Source organism: Hyaena hyaena, unplaced genomic scaffold (genome assembly GCF_003009895.1).
Source record: "Hyaena hyaena isolate Hyena2069 unplaced genomic scaffold, ASM300989v1 scaffold_4, whole genome shotgun sequence".
In the NCBI taxonomy this organism is placed as follows: Eukaryota; Metazoa; Chordata; class Mammalia; order Carnivora; family Hyaenidae; genus Hyaena; species Hyaena hyaena.
In genome coordinates, this window is record NW_024080636.1 from 310,008 (window position 1) to 333,427 (window position 23,420).

The 23,420-nt window shown below is 51.3% G+C and overlaps 2 long non-coding RNA genes across 3 annotated transcripts; one reads left to right on the forward strand and one right to left on the reverse strand.

The window, feature by feature from the left end:
* Positions 1 to 7,362, reverse strand: LOC120234493. 2 transcript variants are annotated; one of them, XR_005529108.1, is made up of 4 exons: positions 7,281 to 7,362; positions 6,560 to 6,667; positions 904 to 993; positions 1 to 813 (listed from the first exon to the last, which is right to left on the reverse strand). It is a non-coding gene; the product is annotated as an uncharacterized LOC120234493 (long non-coding RNA). The 2 variants fall into 2 exon arrangements; XR_005529110.1 differs by having other exon boundaries at positions 1 to 816.
* Positions 7,363 to 7,570: 208 nt separating this feature from the next.
* On the forward strand, positions 7,571 to 14,915 carry LOC120234398. The gene is made up of 3 exons (XR_005529076.1): positions 7,571 to 8,034; positions 8,562 to 8,642; positions 14,867 to 14,915. It is a non-coding gene; the product is annotated as an uncharacterized LOC120234398 (long non-coding RNA).
* Positions 14,916 to 23,420: the final 8,505 nt, after the last annotated feature.

The following is a 23,420-nucleotide window of genomic DNA, read 5'->3' on the forward strand; positions in this document are numbered from 1 at the left end:
CAGCCGCCCCCCCCTTCCGCCCCCAACCGACTTCTTAATAAGATCACCTAAGGCTATGAGAAGAATAGCCCTGCCCTACAGATGTGGGAATGGACTGGGGTGCATTACAAGAGCATTAGCTGAGATTTCCGCCCCTTCCCCCCTCCCCCCACACAGACTATAAAGTCGTATAATGAGGACTCCACCTGGGGTCTCCCAGCTTCCCGTCGGAACCCAGACGTTGGGGGAGTGGGTGTGCGGCTCTTGCCTCTTCTCAGCCAAAGCCCAGAAGGAGGCTATCAGCTGGACTCCTGGACATTTCTTCCAACAAGGGCATCTTTCACGACTTTGCCTTCTGGGCCCCCTATTTTGAAACCAAACAAGAACCCAGATCGCTGCCAATCCGGACGGGCTCGGCATGAGCACGCGCTCTGTTCCCACGCAGCGGTGATGTCAGCCCAGAGCAAAGACAGGCACTTGACATTTCCAGGAGCCTGGGCGGCCTCCTCCAGGACAGAGGCTGAGTCTGGCAGCCAGCTTTGAGGAATAGTGACACCAGTTCACAGATTCCGCCCCTGCCCTTGAGACCCTCGGGCAGATCAGAGGACACCAGGCTGTGGGACGGTTGTTCAGTCTGCTACTTTCTTGCCTTTGTTCCTCCTAGGTCACACCGTGGGCCAGGGCAGGGACGGGCTGGGCCTCAGAGCCCCGGACTGTTTCCACACCTTCTGTGATCAAGCTCCCGTGCCTGTCACCTCAGCAAAGCCATCCTGTGGTCCAGACAGGGCTGAGCTCAAGAACCTTCCATAGCTCCCGCCTTCTGCTTCCCGGCACCTGCTGGGAATGTATGGAGTGTATGCTTTGTTCCTTCCTCTCCCCCAGCCCTGAGACACCCCCTCCCGGCCCCCTTCACCCTAGACTCACCTCCAGTCACCTCACGGGCAGAGTCTAAGAAGTGCCAGGTGAACGTGGAAGGATCGATGAATTGCCCAGGGAAGAGCTTCTGGAACTTTTCTACAGGAAACACCGTTATCTTAGAGAAAACTTCTCCCACCCCAGTACCCCCGGAGTTTTGGGGTTTCTAAGAAATTAGATGTCTCAATTTATTTTGAATCTCTAGGTAAATTCTGCAGTCAAATTCATAATATCAGGGGCGCCTGGGTGGCTTAGTCGGTTAAGCGTCCGACTTTTGCTTAGGTCATGATCTCGCGGTTCGTGGGTTCGAGCCCCGCGTCGGGCTCTGTGCTGACTGCCGGCTCAGAGCCTGGAGCCTGTTTCAATCTGTGACTCCCTCTCTCTCTGACCCTCCCCTGCTCACGCTGTCTCTCTCTCTCTCTCCTAGAAATAAATAAAACATTAAAAAAAAAAAATTCATAATATCAAAAAACCCCACTTTTTTTCAAAAATAGCATTTATAATTACTTATCAAGTAAATTGATGCTTCAGGAGGCGCACCACGTCAGTCCTATGCATTTGTGGACCGTGGCACAGCCTGAGGACCCCAGCAGCGGCCAGGCTGAGGGGCTCAGGTGGCCCTACTAAACCTCACCGATTGCTGAGTGCCTGGTGGGAAGTTTGCAAGGACTTGATTCCCCAGGGGGGCCCGCGTGCCCCCTGCACCCCAAGACGCCTTTGTGTCTGAAGGTTTACTGGATCCTGTCGTTTGCGCCCATTGTACAGATGAGGAAATAAAGTACAGATAGGTTAAGGGGTTTGGGCAGAGATCCTGGGAGACAGGTGTCTGCTCAGGTTCAGAAAGAGCTTCCCGATGGCATCCACGTTGGACGTTGTCGCATCAGCTGCCTGCAGGAGGTGAGGAGTGTGCCCTCCTCACGGGCGTGTGAGGAGAGGTTGCACCGGCCTGGCACCCCTTGGGCCGGGGGAGGGTGGAGCGGCAGACTCCGGCCTGGCCGCGTATCGGGGCCGGGGGGCAAGAGTGCTGCTTGTTCAAAGTACAGATTCCTCGGCCCCACCCTCGCCTCCCAAATCAGGACCTCCTGAGGGAGACCCATGAGCTTGGGACCCACCAAGACTGGGTGTTCTTGACCTGAGGCCGGGCAGACAGGCTTCTGCTGACATGCCGCCTCCATGTGACCTTTTGCGATTTGGTGCTTCTGGAAGTCCCACCTGTGTGCCCCTCGGTGACCTTGGACGAGGACCGTAAACTCTCTGACCCCAGTCTTTTCTTCAAATAGAGGTGCTTTTTGTTTGTTTGTTTTGTTTTGTTTTAGGAAAGTGCAAGCAGGGGAGGGGCGGGAGTGGGGGACAGTGGATTCAAAGCAGCCTCCCACTTCAGATCCTCTGTCCCTTCCTCTCTCTCGCTCTCTGCCCCTCCCCTGCTCACTCTCTCTCTCTCAGAATAAACTGAAAAACAAACCAAACAAAAAAACCGAAAACATTTTTTGAACCCAAAGTTAATTTTTCTTTTCTGATTGAAAAGAAAGTAAACTATTTCCGCGAGCCCCTAAAAGTGTGGTGGGACCGGCCGGGCTCAGCGGGGTGGCGTCCAGCTGAGTCCCAGTCCCAGCCTTCCTGAGCTTCCCGGCACCCCTGGGGGCTGAGACGCAGGAAGAAGGTGGGAGAGGGGCTCAAGAGGGGTAAAGCAGCCCCCGGGATGAAAGCAGAGGGTGTCCCGTCACGCGCTCTGCTCCTCACCTCCCGGCCTTCACCCCAGGCTGCATCTCCTTCCCTGGGGGCCCTTCCCTTTCTTCACTAGCGGCAAAGTGTGCAGGAGGTGAGGAGCAGGCAATCAGAAATGCCGCGACTCTTGCGCTGGAGGGGCTCACGGTGGCGGGAAGACAGACCAGCCCCCAGCTCCAGCCAGAGTGAGTCCTGAAACCCAGGCTGAGGGAGGCCCCTCCTGGTGCCTAGGTGCCGGGAAGCTTCTGAAAGCGGGGGCTGGAATATTTCTAAAGGACGCGGGCTTCTTGGGACCACCAGGCTAGTTTGGTCCCCAGCTTGGCTAAAGATGGCAGAGGGAACACGGGCACCAGTGTCCCTTCTCCTAAAACCCGAGGAAGACCAGAGAGGGATCTCTCTTCCCTTTTCCTTTTTCCCCCTAAGGTCTAGACACAGGACTGAGCAAGTGGGACACAGACCACAGCCGGTCAGGGCTGATGCTGGGAAGTGAGCGAGCGTAGAGGGGCTCAGAAGAGCCACATCCCCCGTGAGCTGGGGCAGGGGTGGCGAAGGGAGGGCTGAGCCGCACGTGAGGAGCCCCGCGCAGCCAGGAGGGGTGCAGCCCCGCATGGGGGCCTTGGGTGGGGGCAGAAGGAGGAGGCAGACACCCAGATCCCCTGCTGGAAGGTGAGTGCCAGGCGGTCACCCACCCCAACCCCAGCAGAGGCCGGGAGCTCTGTCTGGTGACAGTAAACCAGGTGTCCCCGGCCTGGGGACGGGGCATCATTCTGAAAACAGGGAGCCAAGTGCCGGGGACTTCTGAGTGCCGGGGCCCCTGCCCTGTCCCCTGCCCTACCCCTGGCGGCAGCCAGGCCTTTACCCTCCAGGCAGAGTGCTGAAGGGTCCTCTCTGGAGAGTCAGAGCCTCCCAAGAGTGAACTCCTAGAAATACTGACATGAGGGGGGCAGTAAGTGCTCCCCAAACTCCCATCAGTGTCTATTCTAACACAGCCTGCGGGACCAGGTGCTCCTTTGACAGTGTGTGTCTAGAATTCTGAGAAATCGGTGAGGCCAATGTTAAGACAAGAAAAACCAGGGGTGCCTGGGCGGCTCAGTCAGTTAAGCATCCGACTTTGGCTCAGGTCATGATCTCGTGGTTCTTGGGTTCGAGCCCCTCATCGGGCTCTGTGCTGACAGCTAGCTCAGAGCCTGGAGGCTGCTTCCGATGCTGCGTCCCCCCCCTCTCTCTGCGCCTCCCCTGCTCGTGCTCTCTCTTTCTCTCTCTCAACAATAAATAAATAAATGCTAAAAAAAAAAACTGGAAAGGGATCTTCTTGATCTCCCATTAAAAAAAATAATAATAAAAATAAATAAAAAAACAAGAAGAACCAGCCACTACCATGTGACTCAGCAATTCCAATTCCAGGAAATGAAAACAATACAGCCGCTCAGAAAGTATACACAAATGTCACGGCAGCGTTACTCAAGCAGCCGAGCAGACGTGGGCAGATGATAGCACACACACCGGGCAGCACACCCACACACAGGATGGTATTCATCCATAAAGAGAACGGGTCCTGACACCCACTAGGATGCAGATGAGCCCGGGGGACATTCTGCTCAGTGAGAGAAGGCAGACCTAAAAGGTCACATATTGTATTATTCCATTAAATGAGATGTCCAGAGTAGGCAAATCCGTAGAGACAGGAAGCAGACTGGTGGTTGCCAGGGCTGGGGGAGGGGAGAATGGCGAGTGATTACTTAATGGGCGCGTTTTTCTGGGGTGTTGAGAAGTCGAAATCTAGGCAGAGGTGGGGGTGGCCCAACACTGTGACCGCGCTCAGTGCCGCTTGGAACTGTACGCTTTAAAAAGGTTTGGGGTGCCCGGGTGGCTCAGTCAGTTGAGTGTCCGACTTCGGCTCAGGTCACGATCTCGTGGTTCGTGAGTTCGAGCTCGGGATCAGGCTCTGTGCTGACGGCTCGGAGCCTGGAGCCTGCTTCGGATTCTGTGTCTCCCACTCTCTCTGCCCCTCCCCCGCTCACGCTGTGTCTCTCTCTCAAAAATAAATAAACATTAAAAATAATAAAATGCTTAATTGTATGTTATGTGAACTTCACCTCAATTAAAAATAAATAAGAGAGCCACCTCTAGGCAGCTCCTTTCGGCTGGGAAAGCACCTGGATTAATCTGCTAGGTTAAACATCCAGCAGGAAGACAATGCGAGCCACACCTGCCCCCTTAGATTCTCCAGGGAGTCACATTCTAAAAAGTGAAACAAAACAAGTGTCGTTTTAATGCTGTAGTTTCTTGAATCCAGGAGAGCCCAAACATTATCATTTCAACATGTAATCAACATAGATGTTACTAACAAGATCTCTCCTCTATAGTTAGTCTTTGAAATACCGGTGTCTTTTGGGGCGCCTGGGTAGCTCAGTCGGTGAGGCATCCAACTCTTGATCTTGGCTGAGGTGATGATCTTGATTCATGATTTGCGCCCCACATTGGGCTCCACACTGTTAGTGAAGAGCCTGCTTGGATTCTCTCTCTCTCCCCCCGTCTCTCTCCCCTTCCCTGCTCACATGCTCCCTCTCTCTTTCTCAAAATAAATAAACTTAAAAGAAAAGAAAGAAAGAAAGAAAGAAAGAAAGAAAGAAAGAAAGAAAGAAAGAAAGAAAGAAAGAAAGAAATACACGTGTATTTCAGCACACAGACCATCTAAATGCAGCCAGCGGGGTTCCAGAGCTCTGTAGCCACTCGAGCTCACCCCACTTGACACAGGGGCAGCTGTGTCCCTGGAGCTTCAGGACATAATCTTGCAAAGTATGAGGGTTTAAAATTTAGTGGGTGTTGAATCTGTGAATTAAAAATAAACTGGCCATAATCCTATTTAGGATGCACTTGAACAATAACCTTAGAATTAATTCCTAGGTTAAACATACTATTAGTGTGGTCCAGCATTTCCGTGCCCGGTTACACACCTGAAAGAAGCTAGAACAACAGCTAGAACAGAGACTCATCAACTAACGTGTATAGCAGCATTATCCACAGTAGCAAAAAAGTGAAAACAGCCTCGGATGTCTGTGGATGGATGAATGAATGAATGAATGAATGAATGGAACAGCAAAATGTGGCGTGCACATACAATAGGGTATTATTCAGCCTTTAAAAAGGAAGGAAATTCTGGGGCACCCGACTGTCTCTGTCGGTAGAGCATGCAACTCTTGATCTTGGAGTCGGAGTCGTGGGTTTGAGCCCCATGTTGGGGATTGAGCTTACTTGGAAAAAAAAAAAAAACACAAAAAACAAAAACAAGGAAATTCTGACTCCTGCTACAAGGTGCATGAACCTTGAGGACGTTATAGCGAACGAGCCCATCACAGAAGGACAAATACTGCATGGTTCTCTCCTGTGGAGCGCCTGGAGCTGGAGTAGCCAAGTTCATAGGGGGTTGCGGGGGTGGCGGGGGGGGGGGGGGGGGGGGGGGGGGGGGGGGGGGGGGGGGGGGGGGGGGGGGGGGGCGGAGTTAGCGCCTAATGAGGACTGGGTTGTAAAAGGGAAGATGAGCAAGTTCAGGGGACTGGACAGTGGTGATGATTGCATAACCACGTGAATGCACTTGATGCCACCGGGCAGTATACGTAAAAATGGTTAAAATGGTAAATTTTAAGTTGTGCGTATTTTACCACAGTGAAACCAAAGAAATCCTGGGGCGCCTGGGTGGCTTAGTTGGTCGAGCGTCCAACTTCGGCTTGGGTTATGATCTCATGATAAGGGAGTTCAGACCCCACAATGGGCTCACCGCTGTCAGCACAAAGCCTGCTTCGGGTCCTCTGTCCGCTCCCAACACCCCTGCCCCTCACCCACTCGTGCTCTCTCTCAAAAATAAACATTAAAAAAACAAAAAGAATTGTAAAACAAATAAATCCTGTCCCCCATCCCATGTGTTTGAGTTTGCACTGACCTTGACACTATAGTCACTGGTGGCCTCTGAGGAACGAGGCAGGGGGAGGGCGCCGAGCGGAGGCGTGGGTGGACACAGCAAGAGAGGCTTACACCCGGCTCTGTGTCTCTGAATAATAAAGAAACACTCTAATAAAAGTGATGGAAGACACCTCCAGGACCCACGAGAAATACTTTCCTTAAAAGAGCGTTCATGCATTGCCTGGTTTGGAAGTCATGCTGTGATTTGGTTTCTAGGCTTATGTCCCATGAGGCATGGCCGTCTCTGCATCCCCGTGGCGCCAGCGCCTGGGGCCAGTCTTGGAACAGTTTCCTGAGTGAGTGAGTGAGTGAGTGAGTGAGTGAGTGAGTGAATGCAGGCATAGAGGAAGGAGGAATTCGTGGGCAGGAGGAGACAAGAAGCTAGAGAATCAGGGAAGGCTTCCAGGAGGAGGGGGTCAAGGGTATGGGGTTTGAGGAGTGGACGGTCAGGTGGAGACGGACACACCTCGGGGCTAAGCACCAACCCCCTGCCCAGAGGATGTTGAGGGGGATGAGACGAGGCGCCAGCTCTGCCCAGCGGTGATGTCACACCTGGGACCCAGCCTGGGCCCAGCCATGGGGAGCGGTCTGCCAAGGGGCCAGCCTTCCCCATCAAACCCCCAGCTGAGCAGTCAGCCCCCATCACCCTCCTCCTCCCCGACACCCGGACAGCATCACTTCCTCCGCCAGCCCCACCTCACCTGGCCGGGCCACCATCACCTCTCTCGGTGTAGACCTCTGCCCACCCTCCCGCAGTCCTACCCCACAGCTGCTCATTCAGTGAATAGCATTGCGTGCCTGATTAGGATCGCACAGATGAGGAAAAACCTTTGGCCCTGCCTGGTGGGGAGTTAGACAATAAACAAGGAAATGGTAAGTGTATCATATGACAGCAAGCAGCAAGCGCCAGGAGGAAAACAAAAGAAATAGGCAGGAGGGGTCCTTGTGACACCTTCTCTGGGCTCTCAGATAAGTCCTGGCTCCAAGCGCCTCTGGGGAAGGTTGCCCTGTTCACGACTGCTGTGAGCGGTGTACCTCGTCTGGCCGCCCCGCGGTCCCAATGAAAGGAAAGCCATGTTCAGTGTGGCCTCAGGGAAAGGGAGCCTTAGGTTGGGCAGCTTGCCCAAGGTCACAAAGCTTAGGGATGTGCTCCCGAGGCCTGGCCTCACCAGGCCTCAGTCCCTACTTGGCCCTCACAGGACATGACGTGGCTGTGAGATCTCAGGCAGGATGTAGTCTAGTTCCGAGCCTTAGCTTCTCCTCCTGTAGGATGGGCTCAAGGTTATGGGAGAGAACACCGCAGAGATCGGCGGGGCCAGAACCCCCCTGCGCAGCTGGAACGGGGCCGCCCAGGGCTGGGGAAGTGAATGTCGTCCTGGCCCCATTTAGAAGCAGCCCAAATGCTGATTCCGGAGCCTGAGACCCAGAATCTCACAGTTGTTTACAAACACAAAGGTAAGACGCCTGGCTGATGCCCTGCTCTCAGCACATCTCCCTGGGGGCCAGGAACCCAGATGACAGACCCCTTCAGGATCTGCCATGTTGATGAAGTTTTGGGTGATGGTGGAGTGGTCCGGAGCTGACCGCCAAGACATAATTCTTGAAGATGCCTTTGGTGCAAATAGGTGATTTTATCAAGGCACAGGGACGGGACCCATGGGCAGGAAGAGCTGCCCTGGGGTCCTGACGGCTAACTCATTACACACCCTCACTTGGGAAGGGGTCTCGGATAGAGCATGTCTCTAAGGTATTTTGGGAGCAAGGTTTCCAGGACCTTGAGAGGCTCGCGGTTGCTAAGGGAACACCATTTATTACCATTGAATAAAACCTCAGTCATGAGAGCCTTCAGATGCACATCCGGGCCATAAACTTGGAGCCGGATTGCCTGCACATGTCCTGGGGCAGCTGAGATAAAGGAATTAGACTTACAGGGTCCTAGAGGTTTGGGGCAATGTTAAGCTAAGATTCTCTTCTGCCCCCAGCAAAGTGTCATCATCGAGGCAGCTGAGCTCCTAGAGGGAGGTCACTCCTGGGTTCAAGGACTTGGCAATGGGCTGTAGGCGGTAAGGGGATTTACTTCTTCATTTGCCTTAGTTTCCCACATCACCATGCAAGCACTTTAAACCCCTTTCCTTTGTGCTTGGGGGGCCAGGAATGTCCAAGGAATATCACACAGATCCCACCTGGTGGGGAGGGGGCTGTTAGCCTGTACTTTGCCCTCGGCTTGCCCCACGCTCCTTCATCATACCCCCCACCAACAGTTTTGACCTTTAAGTCCTTCAAGTTGCTGAAGGTGGAGGGTCTCATCTTCTGTAGCTTCTTCCTGCTGGGTAGGGGCATAGTGACGTCCCTTCCTGTATGAGTCAATATGGGTCAGTCAGGGAACATGGAGAGGAGTTACAAAAACATACAGGCAGCTGAATCCAACATGGGCAACATGTATGGACCTCCTCGAGTGGAAAGGATCGTCTGTTGGCTGGAAGTCATTGCAATGATGGAGTCTTGGGACCAGGCAGAGAGAGACATGGGAGAAAACAGCAAAACATAGTTAGAATAACTAGAAAGATTAGCCCAAATGGAAGTCTTTTGGTAGGTGACAAAAATCCTCCGGTCTGGGAGTTTAACCAATCATTAAAGGAAAGAGAGGGATTGTTTGAAGTGCCAACTGGAGTCAGTTATCCAATTTCTGGATTTCATGTCAGTTAGAAATCCAGAAGTATTTTTGCAGTAATCTGGGATGTACATACAGCATTTTGTTTGTTTTGTTTTTAATTTTTTTAAGTTTATTTATTTATTTTGAGAGCAACAGAAAGAGCATGAGTAGAGGAGGGGCAGAGAGAGAGGGAGAGGGAGAGGGAGAGAGACAATCCACGCCGTCAGTGCAGAGCCCGATGTGGGGCGCGAACTCACGAAACCTTGAGGTCATGACCTCAACCAAAACCGAGAGTCGGGTGCTTAACCAACTCTGCCACCCAGGTGCCCCCAGTATTTGGTTTTTATGAGTGTATACATGCCACCTTGTGTAGCAGCCAAAACATCTAATGCCATTCTATTTTGTAGAACTATGCTATGCATTTGAGTTACTTTAGCATTTAATAATACAATGTTGAGAGTCATTTAAGCCCTTAACTGGGTAACAGGTGGTGCTAGCCATCCTGTACACCCTGTTTTGTTTAGTAAGCAATCAGGTCATTAAGAGGTACTTTTACAGAAACAAGAAAAATATAGGCTAATGGTTACAGCAGATTACAAACCCATTGTCTACCAGTGCTGCCAGTGAGATGCTAAATGTCAGGCTTGAAGCCTCCTCAGATGGGGGTGGGAACAGACAGAAGGAATCCGACTGATCTTTCTGGTCTGTTACTCAAATGTCTGTGGTGACCCTTTTGGACGGCCCATTGTAAGAAGGAATTGTTAGTAGGAATTGGGAAAGGAGAAGGAGCAAGAAATGTACAACCATGATAAGAGAAATTTAAGGTCTTTCACAGGTACCCGGGAATGAGAAGGCACGTTAGTTTGCTCATGGATTTCCTGTAAAGGGGGTACAGGTTTTATTTTAGATACAGGAGCCCGTGAAGTGTGCTCCTCTAACTTTACTGCATAATATGACCCAGTGGGGGCCCTTTTATTTTGGAGTTAAATCCCCTGTTGTCTTAGACTTTCCATCCTTTGAATAAACCAGATCTCCTGGGTTTATATGGGGGTGGGTTTCTAGTAACTTTCAGATCCGGTTTAGGGAGGATATGGTTGGTATATTTAGAGATGCATGAATTAACCAGCCCTCAAGTGAATAATAAAGACAATAGTGTTGATCTACTGATAAGTCTACGGTGAGAAAAGTCTTTGCCTACAGTCATTGGGGAATGCATCCCATTTTCCAGTTGTTTAAATAATCACATTCCCCTGGCGTCTTATTATTATCCCCAAAGAATAACAAGCACAGATTGTCTACACATGAAATAATGTGACAATTTTTCTGAAGGTTACCTCGAGTTGTCTAGTTTAGGCAAATAATAAACATTTAAAGACAATCAGACTAGAATTTAACATCCATACGGTGCATTATTGAAACATGGTTTTTTTCTCTAAAAACCTTCATTTCCAGAGATGGCCAGATTGAGACCAATCCATGTGTAGAACAAGTCCAGTCTTAGCAAAACCGGCCCGATTATTCACATGACCTCGGCGAGAATAGTAATTGATCATGAGGATCTTTGAAAGTTTGCTTTGCCGGAACCTTTTATGAGGAATCTTCAGACTTAACTTTTGTAGCCTTTCCAGGCCGGAAGGCAAGCCAAATACTTCCCGTCAGACAGGCCTGCAATACCTGTGGAATCGGACGAATTCTCTTCACGAGGTCCCCAAGATGTCCTGAGGTTTCTGCACCTGCCAGAAAGTGACCTTATTTGCCTCCTGCTGGGAACTCTGTAAGCAGGTCTCCGGCCAACATTTCCGAGGGCCTTTATGGCTCCCTGTTTCAGAAAGTCAACCTCAGTTCCTTAAAGCTGTCTGGTCATTTCTGAGTCTGTGCATGTCACTCTCAAATATGGCATTCCAATCAAAGCCTGGGTAAAATAACCAGCATTTCCAATGGTGTCCTGTTACAAGGTGAACGGATTCTCATTGACCTTATGCAAACAACTGTAATTGCCATGAAAGAAAGAATACTCACTGGGAGTTTTTGAATTTCAGAGGGTTTAGGTAGGGAGAAAAGATAAATGCTTCAGTTCACAGCTGAGCACTTTATGACACTTCTGTATATCATAGATATCTTAAGAAAAGTTTCCTTAATCTGGAAGAGCAAACATCAGAGAGCCAGCAATATTTCCAACAAGAGTCACAAAACTATAATCTTCCTCAGTTCATTTAATCTCATGTTCCTATTTCTTGTTCCGTTTGAATGCAGCTTTTTGGTTCTGGAAATTCTTACCCATTTTAGTGTTCATCTTTAAGATGTCACATACCTGTATTTGTTTCAAAAGTCCTTCTTATAAGTCTCCTTGAAGAAGAAACACGTTTCATGAGGGAATGAGAACAATGATAAAGGACAACATCTCAGAAATGGACATTGTTAAAGATCTGATGAGAGTTCATGATGATGCAATTGACAAGGAAATTCGGTTATTTCTGTGGCACATAGCACTTCAAGTAATCAGAATATTGAGTGATGACCTTATACCAAAATATTAAAACTTAGGAATTGCATATATATTTGGGCAGTTATAGCATTTAACCTGTGCAATACAACCTAAGGTTTACCATTGTGTGACTGTGCTTTTCCAAGTAACTTAGCATACCAGACAAACGGATCTAATTGGTCAAAAAGATTTGATTTACCATAAAATCCTAGGAAGTTTCTTAAAACCATAGAAAGTTAGAAAGTACATCCTAAATAGGCTTACTGATCATTACAAATCTTAAAAGTTTAGTCAACCATGATGGCAATAAAAGATCCTAAAGGCGAATGTATAGTACCATATAGTTGTTAGCAAAACCTAGCTCTACATTGAGAAGTTTTAACTAAGTGATCAAAGACCTGATAAAGACAAAACCTAAAGCTTTGGCTTTCCTGGCAGACAAAAGAGAAAAAAAACCTCTGTTTGTAAACTTTGTTTACATTTTCTTATCAAGAGCAGATCAACAGTCCAAGAAAACTTTGTCTTTTGAACAGAGAGAAAAGCAGAATTTCGACCTTATACCAGTGTACTTTTAAAATTCCATTCATCTCGGGGCCCCGGGGTGGCTTAGTCTGTTAAGCGTCCGACTTTCGCTTAGGTCATGATCTCGCGGTTCGTGGGTTCGAGCCCCACGTCGGGCTCTGTGCTGACCGCCAGCTCAGAGCCTGGAGCCTATTTCAGAGCCTGTATCTCCCTCTCTCTCTGACCCTCCCTTGCTCACGCTGTCTGTCTCTCTCTCTCTCTCTCTCTCCTATAAATAAATAAATTTAAAAAATTTTTTAAAAATAAATAAAAAAATAAAATTCCATTCATCTCAACCTTAGTCCATCCTGAGCATACATAAAATTCCTTTCCAAAGCTTTCCCTTCATGAACCATCCACGACTTTCCTTTGCCTTCAAACGTTGTCCCAAAGCCATTTGTCTCCAAACAACCAGTCTCATTTAGGACAAAATTACTTTCTTTTACCCTCAGCAAAAAAATGCATTTCCATCCCTTATATCCTTCTTAGGTATGCATCTCCCACTTTCCTACATACAGGGTCGCCTTCCTGATTTCCATCAATCTTAGCAGAGTTTTAACTCTCAGGAAACCTTAGTCTCCAATTGAGGACTTAGTGCCCAGTTGAGAGGTGTTCACACAAGAATTTTTTAGATGGTAAATTCATGAACCAATTAAGCACAAAGCATGTTTTCCAATAGATCCAAATAGCCTTAGTTTCTCTGCAATAAGAAGTTGAAAACAAACCTATGTTCAGTAATCAAAGCTTTAGCACTCTATTTAGAAAAGACCTAGAAGTCCAATGAAGTTAATCTCACTTATGCAATCAAAACTTTAAAGTTTCAGGTTACCAAAGACTTTGAAAGCTATCTTAACAATTACCCATGAAAACTTTGAGAGGGACAATATTAACTCATTTTAAGTAATCTTTTAGCTAACAAATTGCAAGAGATAACATGAGCTTATCTGACCTTTAGTCATCCTTGGTAGAATGAAAGTTTCAAATTTACTGCTGATAACTTTAAAGACCAGGTCCAACAAACTTAAATCCGTTTAAACACCAAATATGTTTCACCTGCGTCCACTTAAAAGTCAATCAATTTTTGGGGCGCCTGGGTGGCTTAGTCGGTTGAGCGTCCGACTTTCACTTAGGTCATGATCTCGCGGTTCGTGGGTTCAGGCCCCGCGTCGGGCTCTGTGCTGACTGCCAGCTCGGAGCCTGGAGCCTGTTTCAGTCTGTGACTCCCTCTCTCTCTCTGACCCTCCCCTGCTCATGCTGTCTCTCTCTCTCTCCTAGAAATAAATAAAAAAACATTTAAAAAAAAAAAAAGTCAATCAATTTTTCCCCATTGTCAAAAAAAAAAAATTCCCCATTGTCAGTTTTCACCTGAGACACCAGTGAAGGTATCTGAAGTGGGTGGTCCAAGGGGGTAAGGGGGTGCACTTTGCTCCTTGACCTCGAGGGTGAGAGGAGGAGCCAATGGTGCCTGAGGCACTGAGGATGGTATAGGAACCAGAGGTACAGATCACACCCAAGTTGGTGCAGAAACGGGAGGGGGAGGGGAAGGCAGAAGAGGCGAGGTACCAGCAGAAGGCAGAGAAGGAAAAGCCGATTCAAAACCTTAGCTCAGACAGAGGAGCAGGCGCCATGTTTTTTTCCACCAAAGTGGAACTATGGAGTCCACATCAGGCCAGAGAAGACTGGAAATTTCCCCAAAACAAATGGAATTTCAGCAGCTGCTCGGGCATATTCCTTAAAGTCCCCGTCCCAAGGTAGACTAACCACAGTTGGCTCCAATTATAGCTGTTAACCCCAGGAAATGAATGAGGAAGAAGCTCTCACATCTATTAGGCAGAAGAACAGAGAGAGAGAGAGTCAGCGTCCTCTTTTGTTAGGGATGTTCTGTTTCCTCCAGCAACCTGGGTTCTATTAGAAGGAGGCCCACTTACCATCCAATGTATCAGGTGGAGTTGACAGGCATGGTTACTGACCAAATATGTTCTGCAAGAGGCCCTGGGATCTGGGTAGCCCTGAAGGCCTGGCCCTAGCGTACCTCCATGCTTTTTCTCTGTTGACTAAGGCCATGCAGTGTTATAGATCAGTCTTTTCTACATACAGCAAGCCAAATTGTTTCCAGTGGGTTAAAAAGGCATCCCAAGGGAGAGTCCTTGGGGACCCCAAAGAAGCTCTCATGCTCCTTCTATAGAGAGAAAAGGAGAGAGAGAGAAAGCCCATTACCTCCTGAGAATCCCCTCTGATGTGGGGCCCACATGCAGGGTACGATCGAGGTTCCTGGCGTTAAAGTGACCCAAGGCATCTCTCGAACGAAATTGCTATGACCAGCCGACTAAGGGCTTCTGAAAGAGGGAAGCTAGCGTCCCCCCACTTCCCCATTGCATTCTAGACTACAGGTGGGTGCCTGGCATATGGACCAAAATGCCTTGAAAGCCGTGCCCTAAAAGGCTGTGCCTTGAAGAACATTCCCTGGTCGTCATGCCCTGATTACCTAGTCTTTGAGGAGCACTCAGCGGAAGCCATGCTTTAGTTTCTTGAATAACCTGTCATTAAAAAAAATTTTTTTTTAATGTTCATTTATTTTTGAGAGAGAGAGAGAGACAGAGCGTGAGTGGGAGAGGGGCAGAGAGAGAATCCGAAGCAGGATCCAGGCTCCCAGATGTCAGCACAGAGCCCGATGCGGGGATTGAACTCACGAACCATTAAGATTGTGACCTGAGCCAAAGTTGGAAGCTCAGTCGACTGAGCCACCCAGCTGCCCCTAACCTGTCATTTTTAACCTATGGAAAGCACTAGAAACGTTTTACAAGGGGGAATTACCTAATTTTAAGTAGTAGTTAGCAGAGGACATTGACAAAGCAGTAAAGACAGAAATCCATCATGATGTGAGTGACATTCCAACACATGTAGGCTTTATAGACAACTTCCCTAGGAAACGGTCCCCGGTTGGGTGTCAGTTCAATCGGGTATCAGTTTCCTCCAGCTCTCAGTGGAGGCTCCTGGCCAGAGGCAGCTAGACCAGAGATGTGGAGGGGATCACGTTAGACCAATGAGTTGGAAACCTCACAGGGGAGTCAAGATTGGCAGCCATCCTGGTGACTTAGGTGGGTGTCCCACACCCAAGACAGACAACTTTGTACAGGATAGGAATAAAGAGAGGGCATCAAGTATCTGGGTCTGATTACCATCCTGGCCAGGATACTAACTTCCCGCCAAAAGGTAGGCTTTCTCCTCCCCAAAGAGTAAGTTAGAGGATTACAACCTGAGCAATTGATGTGAAAGTGGTCCGATAAGCCCGTACTCCTCGAAGGGCCCCTGAAATAAGAGTAAAGGAGGAAAAGAGAGAGTATATTCACCATATGTGCACGGAAGCTGAGAGTCTAGATGAAAAGACTCATAGTCCCACAAATTGGGTGCCATATGATGAAGGTTTGGGGTCAAGGTCGGGGGCAGCGGGGATGGAGGAGGGGGAGTGGTGCATTCAGAGCTGACGGCAAAGAAAGAATTCTTGAAGAAGCCTTTGGTGCAAAAAGATGATTTTATCAAGGCACAGGGACGGGACCCATGGGCACGAAGAGGTGCTCTGGGGTTCTGATGGCTAACTCATTACACACCCTCGGGTTGGGAAGGGGTCTCGGATAGAGTATGTCTCTAAGGTATTTTGGAAGCAAGGTTTCCAATACTTGAGGGGCTCGCTGTTGCTAAGGAAACACCGTTTATTACCATTGAATAAAACCTCAGTCATGAGAGCCTTCAGATGCACATCCGGGCCATAAACTTGGAGCCGGATTGCCTGCACATGTCCTGGGGCAGCTGAGATAAAGGAATTAGACTTACAGGGTCCTAGAGGTTTGGGGCAATGTTAAGCTAAGATTCTCTTCTGCCCCCAGCAAAGTGTCATCATCGAGGCAGCTGAGCTCCTAGAGGGAGGTCACTCCTGGGTTCAAGGACTTAGCAACGAGCTGTAGGCAGTAAGGGGATTTACTTCTTCATTTGCCTTAGTTTCCCACATTTGCCTTAAACCCTTTCCTTTGTTCTTGGGTCACTGGGAGAGTCCGGGACTGTCACATAGATCCCACCTGGCAGGGAGAGAGCTGTTAGCCTATACTTTGCCCTCGGTTTGCCCCACGCTACCTCATCACTGTGACCGTCGGTGCCGCATCTGCCTGTAGAGCTGGAGGCAGAGGGAACAGACAAGGCTGGTTCCATTGCTCACAGAAACTCCCTGCTCTGGGCTGGGTGCCGGAGGGAACAGGGTAGGAAAGCAAGAGACCTGAAGTTCCACGGCTGGCTCCATTTTGCCAGCTCTGGGTCTTCTAAACCTCTCTGTGCCTCAGTTTCCACACCTATAAAGTAGAGGCGGTCCCTCCCCAAAGGGCAGGAAGAGCAGATCATGGTAGGCAAACCGCTCCTGGGCATGAGTATTTTTAAGTTAGCGATCATCTTGGTGGCAGAGGAGCTGTGGCCACTAGAAATAGCATGTGGGGGGGGCGCACCTCAAATTCCTCTTTAAACTCCAGAGGAGCCATTTCCTGTGAGTCACTGATCACGCGGTCAGGAAGCAGCCTTGGGGGGTGGGTTGCAGCTGGAGGGGCTTCTAGGCTCTGCTCCATCTCTTTCCCACTGTGTGGCCTGAGCAGGTCACTCCCCATCTCTGGGCCTCTGCTTCCTCTTTGGGGTCTGGTTGTGAAGATAGCTCAGGGACCGGGCCCCCTAGGGGCTCGCCCGAGGACCCAGTTGCTTTGAACCACCCGTCCCCCTGGGGAGAGTCACATAATCTGCTAAGGCAGCCCTGGCACCCACCCAGGCCCCTTCCTGTGCCGAGATGACCGACAAGATAAAGGCACTGCCAAAGGCACATGGGGACAAGATTTCCAGAAGACATCAAGCAGTGAGCAGTGGGTGTGTCCAGGCCAACAGGAAGGAGGGAGGGGTGGGGGAGGGGGAGAACAAAGCCGGGGCTGGCAGGTTGATGTGGACGCCAAGCCGACTTGCTTGGTCTAGAGGGCGGCTTAAGATGATGCATCCCTTCCTGGGGCGTCAGGCTAGCTTAGTCAGGAGAGCCTGCGACTCTTGATCACGGGGGTCATGAGTTCGAGCCCCATGCTGGGCACAGAGCTTACTTAAAAACAAAAACATCCCTTTCTTAAGATCATCCCACCCTGCACAAGCCCTTCTTGTGTAGAAATTTGGTCCCACAGTCTCTCGGGAGTAGCTGCACACACCCCCGCCCCCACTTTCTGGCAGTTTCTCCAACAGAAGAGCCGAAAACAGGCCAGTGGGGCAAGGGGGAGGTGCCTCTTAAGTGGGGGGAACTGGGGGCTGGGTGCCACTCTGCTCTGGGCTGGTGGGTTCCCACTACCCCGGGTTCTATGGACTTCCTGATCCTGTCCACACCCTCCCCAGTGAGCCCAGTGGGGGACAGGTGGGCAGCGGGGATCTGGTGGCACTGGCAGAAGTATGACACCGGATGGCCTTGGGCGACCCCTGCAATTAACCTCTTAGCCTCGGCTGGTGGCCACTCACTCATCTGTAGCTGTCCCAGGGCAGGAAAGGACCAAGGTGGAGGCGGGTGGGGAGGAAGACAGATGTGGAGCCACCATGTCCAGGGTGAGTCACAAGCTCTGTGATCTTGGGGAAGTCACTTTGTCTCTGGGCCTCAACCTTCTCCTCTGTCAGTTGGGGCCACGGCACCTGCTAGATGGTTGGAGGTTCAGAATTATATCGTTCATGTGTAGACATGGTGTTCGTGAAGCTCCTGCAGCGACAGCCCTTGATAGAACCCTGGTGTCTACAAACCCCTGGAGATTTGGGCCAGGTGGGGAGGGAGGGGACTGCTTGATTCAGTCCTGGAGCCCTGTTCAACTCAAAAGACCCAAACTCCTGGGGCCTGATGACTTCCCTGAGATGGGGGATAAGAATGACCCTCTGCCGCACTCCATCCACCTCATCAGGTGGGGTGGGAAGCAGTTGGACCAGCCACAGTGAGTCAGGAAGAGGCCAACATTCTGTGGGGCAGGGGCGCTGGCCCAGGTCGCGTTTCTCAGGCACAACCTCCAGGCCAGTCCGTGTTCCCTTCACCGCAGTCACTCACTCTGCGTCCTCACCCCAAGCCACGTGGGTCCTGTCGGTAACCCTGTCTGGAGAAGTAACCAAGTCCCGGGGTGAGGTGGTGTTACTTACCCAGATCAGCGGTGAAGGTGAGACTTGAACCTGGTCTGTCACATTGCTGTGATCCTAAGACTTGAGAAACAAGACTTCAGGACTTGAAGTGTATCAGTTATCTAATGCCGAATAACAAACACACCCCAGGCATAGTGCCCCCGAGCAATCACCAGGCTTGGGTTTGCTCATGTTTCTGCAGTTTGGGCAGGGCTGGGCAGGGACCCCTTGTCCCTACTGCATGCACTGTCATATGGGGCCCCCGGCCAGCCTCCCTCACGTGTCTGGGGCCGCAGCAGCCAGGGACAGGCTGGGCCTCTCTCTTCCCTTCATGGTTTCTAAGGATCCTCCCTCCATGTGGCCTTTCTCTAGTGGGGTCCTCTATTCCCTTCCATGGCCTCTGGCTTTGAAGCTGGGGGAAATGGATGTTGTAAAGCCTCTTAAGGCCTAGGCCTGAAATCTCTCAGTCACTTCCAAGTCATCCTAGTGATCAGAGTCACACACAGGCCACCCAGACCCTGGGGAGGCGAGATCGTGGACTGTGTGGCAGAGACACAGCTATGGGAGGGATTGTTGGCGGCCATTTTGGGCAGCCTTGGTGGCAGCCATCTTGGGCAGCCATTTTTCTGCCCAAGGATCCTGTCCTTAGAGTGGGCCAATGCCTGCTGACAGACTCCTGTGTGACAAGAGCGGGAGAGTTGATGGTGACCCGCGGGAATGCGGAGGAGGGAGGGCCCAGGACGCGCCGCAGTGGGACGGGAAGGCCTGTCTCCTCAGGCCTCTAGGCCTTTCCTCCCTGGGCCCAGTTGCCCTTCTCCCCAGCCCACGAGGGGTAAGGAGGCTGAGCCTCAGTTGGGAATCAGGTCGGGCCTGCTCATCCTGTTGGTGACAACCCTCTAAGGGCCCTCTTGGCTTTGCAGAGAAAATGCTGTGGCCCTTGCCCTCCGTCTGCCCTGCCCTGCCCTGGACCTCCCTGATGGGGAGAAACTTCTTCCCAGCAGCTCCACTCCAGCCCCACCCCAGCCTCACAAGTTCCGAAAAAATGTTGGCTCCAGATAATGGCATACCCTGGTTGGTGGGGAGGAGATCATGCGAATCCTTCCCGCACCTCTGCTCTCCGAGGACTCAGGAACTGCACAGTGGCCACCCAGCCCAGGCTCTGGAGTTCAACTCTTGCCCTGCCAGTCTTTAGCTGTGTGATCTTGGAGGTTTACTTCTCTGTGCCTCAGTTTCCTCATCTGAAAAAAGAAGAAAAGAGAAGGGCAAATGTGACCACTCTATGCAAGCCCTGTTCTAAGCGCTTTACGTCGAGCAGCATATATAATCCTCCCAACAACACAGGCCAGTGTGGTGTGTGTGTGTGTGTGTGTGTGTGTGTGTGTGTGATTCATTTCACTCTTACAGCTAAGGAGTTGAAGGCACAGAGAGGTCAAGTAACTTGCTTGAGGTCACACGGTTAATCACCATTCCAGAGCCCTTGCTGTATCTGACCCCCAGCGCCTGCTCCCGCCTCCTACTTCTTTTTTTCAATCATTACGGTAAAATACGCCCAACAGAAATTTTACCACGTACAATCCTGTGGCATTATGTACACTCACACTGTTGTGCGACCTTCACCACCATCCATCTCCAGAACTTGTCGTCTTCCCCGACTGAAACCATACCCGTTCAACAATAATTCCCCCGTCTCCTGGCAATCACCATTCTTTTTTTTTTTTTTTTTAATTTGTTTCTAGGAGAGAGAGAGAGAGAGACAGTGTGAGCAGGGGAGGGTCAGATAGAGAGGGAGTGACAGACTGAAACAGGCTCCAGGCTCCGAGCTGGCAGTCAGCACAGAGCCCGACGCGGGGCTCGAACCCACGAACCGCGAGATCATGACCTAAGCGAAAGTCGGACGCTTAACCGACTAAGCCACCCAGGCACCCTTGGCAATCACCATTCTTTCTGTCTCTATGAACTTGACTCTTCCAGGGACCTCATGTAAGTGGAATGCATCACACAGCATTTTGTCCTTTTGTGACTGGTTTATTTCACTCTGTGTAATGTCTTCAGGGTTCAGTATTTCCTTTCTTTTTAAGGCTGAACAGTATTCCGAAGTATGTACGGACCATCCATCCATCAGTGGACCCTTGGGCTGCTTCACATTTTGGGTGTTGTGAATAAAATGCTATGAACACGGGTGCATAAATATTCGTTCCAAAACTCTGCTCTCAGGGGCACCTGGGGGGCTCAGTCTGTTAAGCGACAGACTCTTGGTTTCGGCTCAGGTCGTGATCCCACGGTTCATGGGATCCAGCCCCGCGTTAGGCTCAGCGCTGGCAGCAAGGAGCCTGCTTGGGATTCTCTCTTTCTTCCTCTCTCTTTCTCTCTGCCCTTTCCCTGCTTGCGTACTCACTCTCTCTCAAAATAAATGAATAAACATTTTTAAAAAGTAAAGACCCAGCTTTCAATTTTGGGGTGTATGTACCCAGAAGTGGGATTGCTGATCCATATGGAAATTCTACGTTTAATGTTCCGAGGAGCTGCCGTACTGTTTTCTACACTGGCTGTGTCATTTTACCTTCCCACCGGCAATGCACAGGGTCCAGTGTGACCCCAAGCTCCAGGTGAATGCTGGCAGACCCGGTGGGCGCCCAGCAGGGCCCGGTGAAGAGCTGGCAGAGGTGGTCCAGAGTCTCCTGAGGGGCATACGGGGCAGGGCCGTGGTGCCGGGAATCCAGACAGCCTGGTCTGCCACGTTCCCTCCCCTGGACACTGAGCCCCAGGCTCAGCTCCTGGGCTCTGACCTCCCCCAACACCACTCTGCCAGGACAGGCTACCTTGGGGCAGAAGGGGTGAGGAACCAGGGTGGAGCACGTGTCTGCGCCTGCAGGCTTACAGCCATAGATAGCAGGGTTAGACCCTTGGGCCGGAGGCTCCCTGCTCAGCCAGGCCCCACTTTGACCTGCTGCATGGCCACCCCGTTATCCCCCTTCCCTAGCCTCTTGTGGGGACACCTCTGGATATTGGCTTTGTGATCTGGGAGGTGCCAATCTCCTCTGAGGAATTCCTAGGGCCACGCCCCTCATTGTGCAAGTGATTTAGTGAGTCAGGGGGTATGGACTCTTCTAGAACTCTGGCTCCTGACTCCTTCCCCAGCTCTCTCCATAGCCTGCCCCTGCCACCGGCCTCCCCCCAGAAGATGTAGGGTCAGTAGGCCCCAGAAAGTCTGCATTCATTGAAGATCCTGGTCCCGGGCTGAGGGTGGGTGCTTTGCCCTCCAGAGAAGGTACCAGAAGTAGGAAGCCTCTTCTGTAGAGGCTCCGGGGCTAGAAGGGCCTTTTTAGGTTGTGGGGCCCCAACCTCTGCAGCTGCAGTCATGGCTGCGGGCAGGGATCAGACATTCTGGAGAGCGGCAGTGCAGAGCCTAGGCAAGCGGTCTGGGCCTCAGGGCCTTGGGCCACGTGCGCTGCCACAGATTGAAAGCCATGGTTATGGGGTCTTATCCTAGCAGCTAGTTTCTTATGGCCCTGGGCAGGCCCCCGTCTCTCTCTGATCCCTGTTTTCTCACTGGTGCATTGGAGCAGGCTGGAACTTAATGGTCTTCCCAACTAGAAGATTCCAGAAGGAAAAGAATTTACCAAGGGAAGACTGACCACCTATGAGGAGTAGCAGCGATGGCATTCACTGTGTCCTAAGCACTGAACATGTCTAAACTTACTTACTCTTGACAACAGCCCTACTCAGTAGGGACAGTTCTTATTCCCGTGTTACAAGAGAGGAAACTGAGGCACAGAGAGATGAAAATGGCCCAAAGCTGCAACCATAGCAGAACTCGAGCCCCGCTTTCTTAATCCATGTTCTAATCCGACGTCCTATACCACAAGGTGGCTGGAGTCTCTTTAAACCAGAATTTTGAGGGGCACCTGCGCCTTCCCAAGAGCCAAGTGCGCCACCTCGCAGGAAGGGGACAATAGTGGCCAGAAACCCTACCCCAGAAGCAGGTTGCGTAAACCAGAGGACAGGCCAGCCAGGGGACGTGAGAGGCCCTCTGTGTGTCTGTGGCAGTCAGACCCTGCCTGGGGGAGGGCAGGAGCAGAAGGGACAGTGGCTGTCATGGAAAGGCCTGGAAACCCTGTCACGGGAGGAGTCGCTGAAGAACCTGGGAGCAGAAGTGTCAGAGCAACTGTCGCCAAATTCCTGAAGGACTGGCTTGCTCTGTCCGGCTCCAGGCGGCGGGACCTGGGATTCCTCAGAGCCAGAGCTGTCCCACAGTTAAGAGTGAGTGTCACGTGTCACTCCGCAGGGCCAGGGCGCTGGAGGGGATGTCCCTGGGGCCCCATCCACGTCACAAGTGTGAGGCTCAGTCCGTCCCGTCCTGGCAGTTCCAACAGCCTGAGAGGTTGGGGGTACCCACACCTCGTGGGCGAATGTCTCTCTTCTTCTGGTTCCGTCCATCAGCCTTGCTCCAGCCGGACAGCATGGACCTTGACCGAGGGGTTATTGCAATTTCTGGTTGTCAAAAGGACGAGAACCCACTGACCCGAAGCACCTCCAAGACCCCCTCGTGAATCACCCCTGGGCCTGGGGCTTTCAGGCTCTGACAAGTGATTTCGGACGAAATGTTCCAAGGGCCACCGTCTGGGCCTGGGAGGTGTGACCGCGGGGCCGCAGGCGAGGACTTGGCCCAGCAACTGGGAGGACGGAACCCCACTGACGGCGCCCAGCAGCCGAAGCCGCTGTAGGACGGACAGGCGGTGAGTCGGCATCACTGTGCAGGCGCCTCACCTCTGCTTATGGCGTTTCGAGGCACCTTGGTGCCGGCCCCGTGAAGCCTGGCTCCACGTGCGGGTGTATGAGAGGGAGCACGTGTGAGATGCCAGGGGAGGGGAGTCTCCCAAAGGGTGTGCTCGCCAGCAGGTGGGAGCCAGCTCCATGCACGTGCCAGGGGTGTGCACGCGCATATGGGTGTGCGTGTGCCTACTTCTCCCCGCTGGTGTGATCACC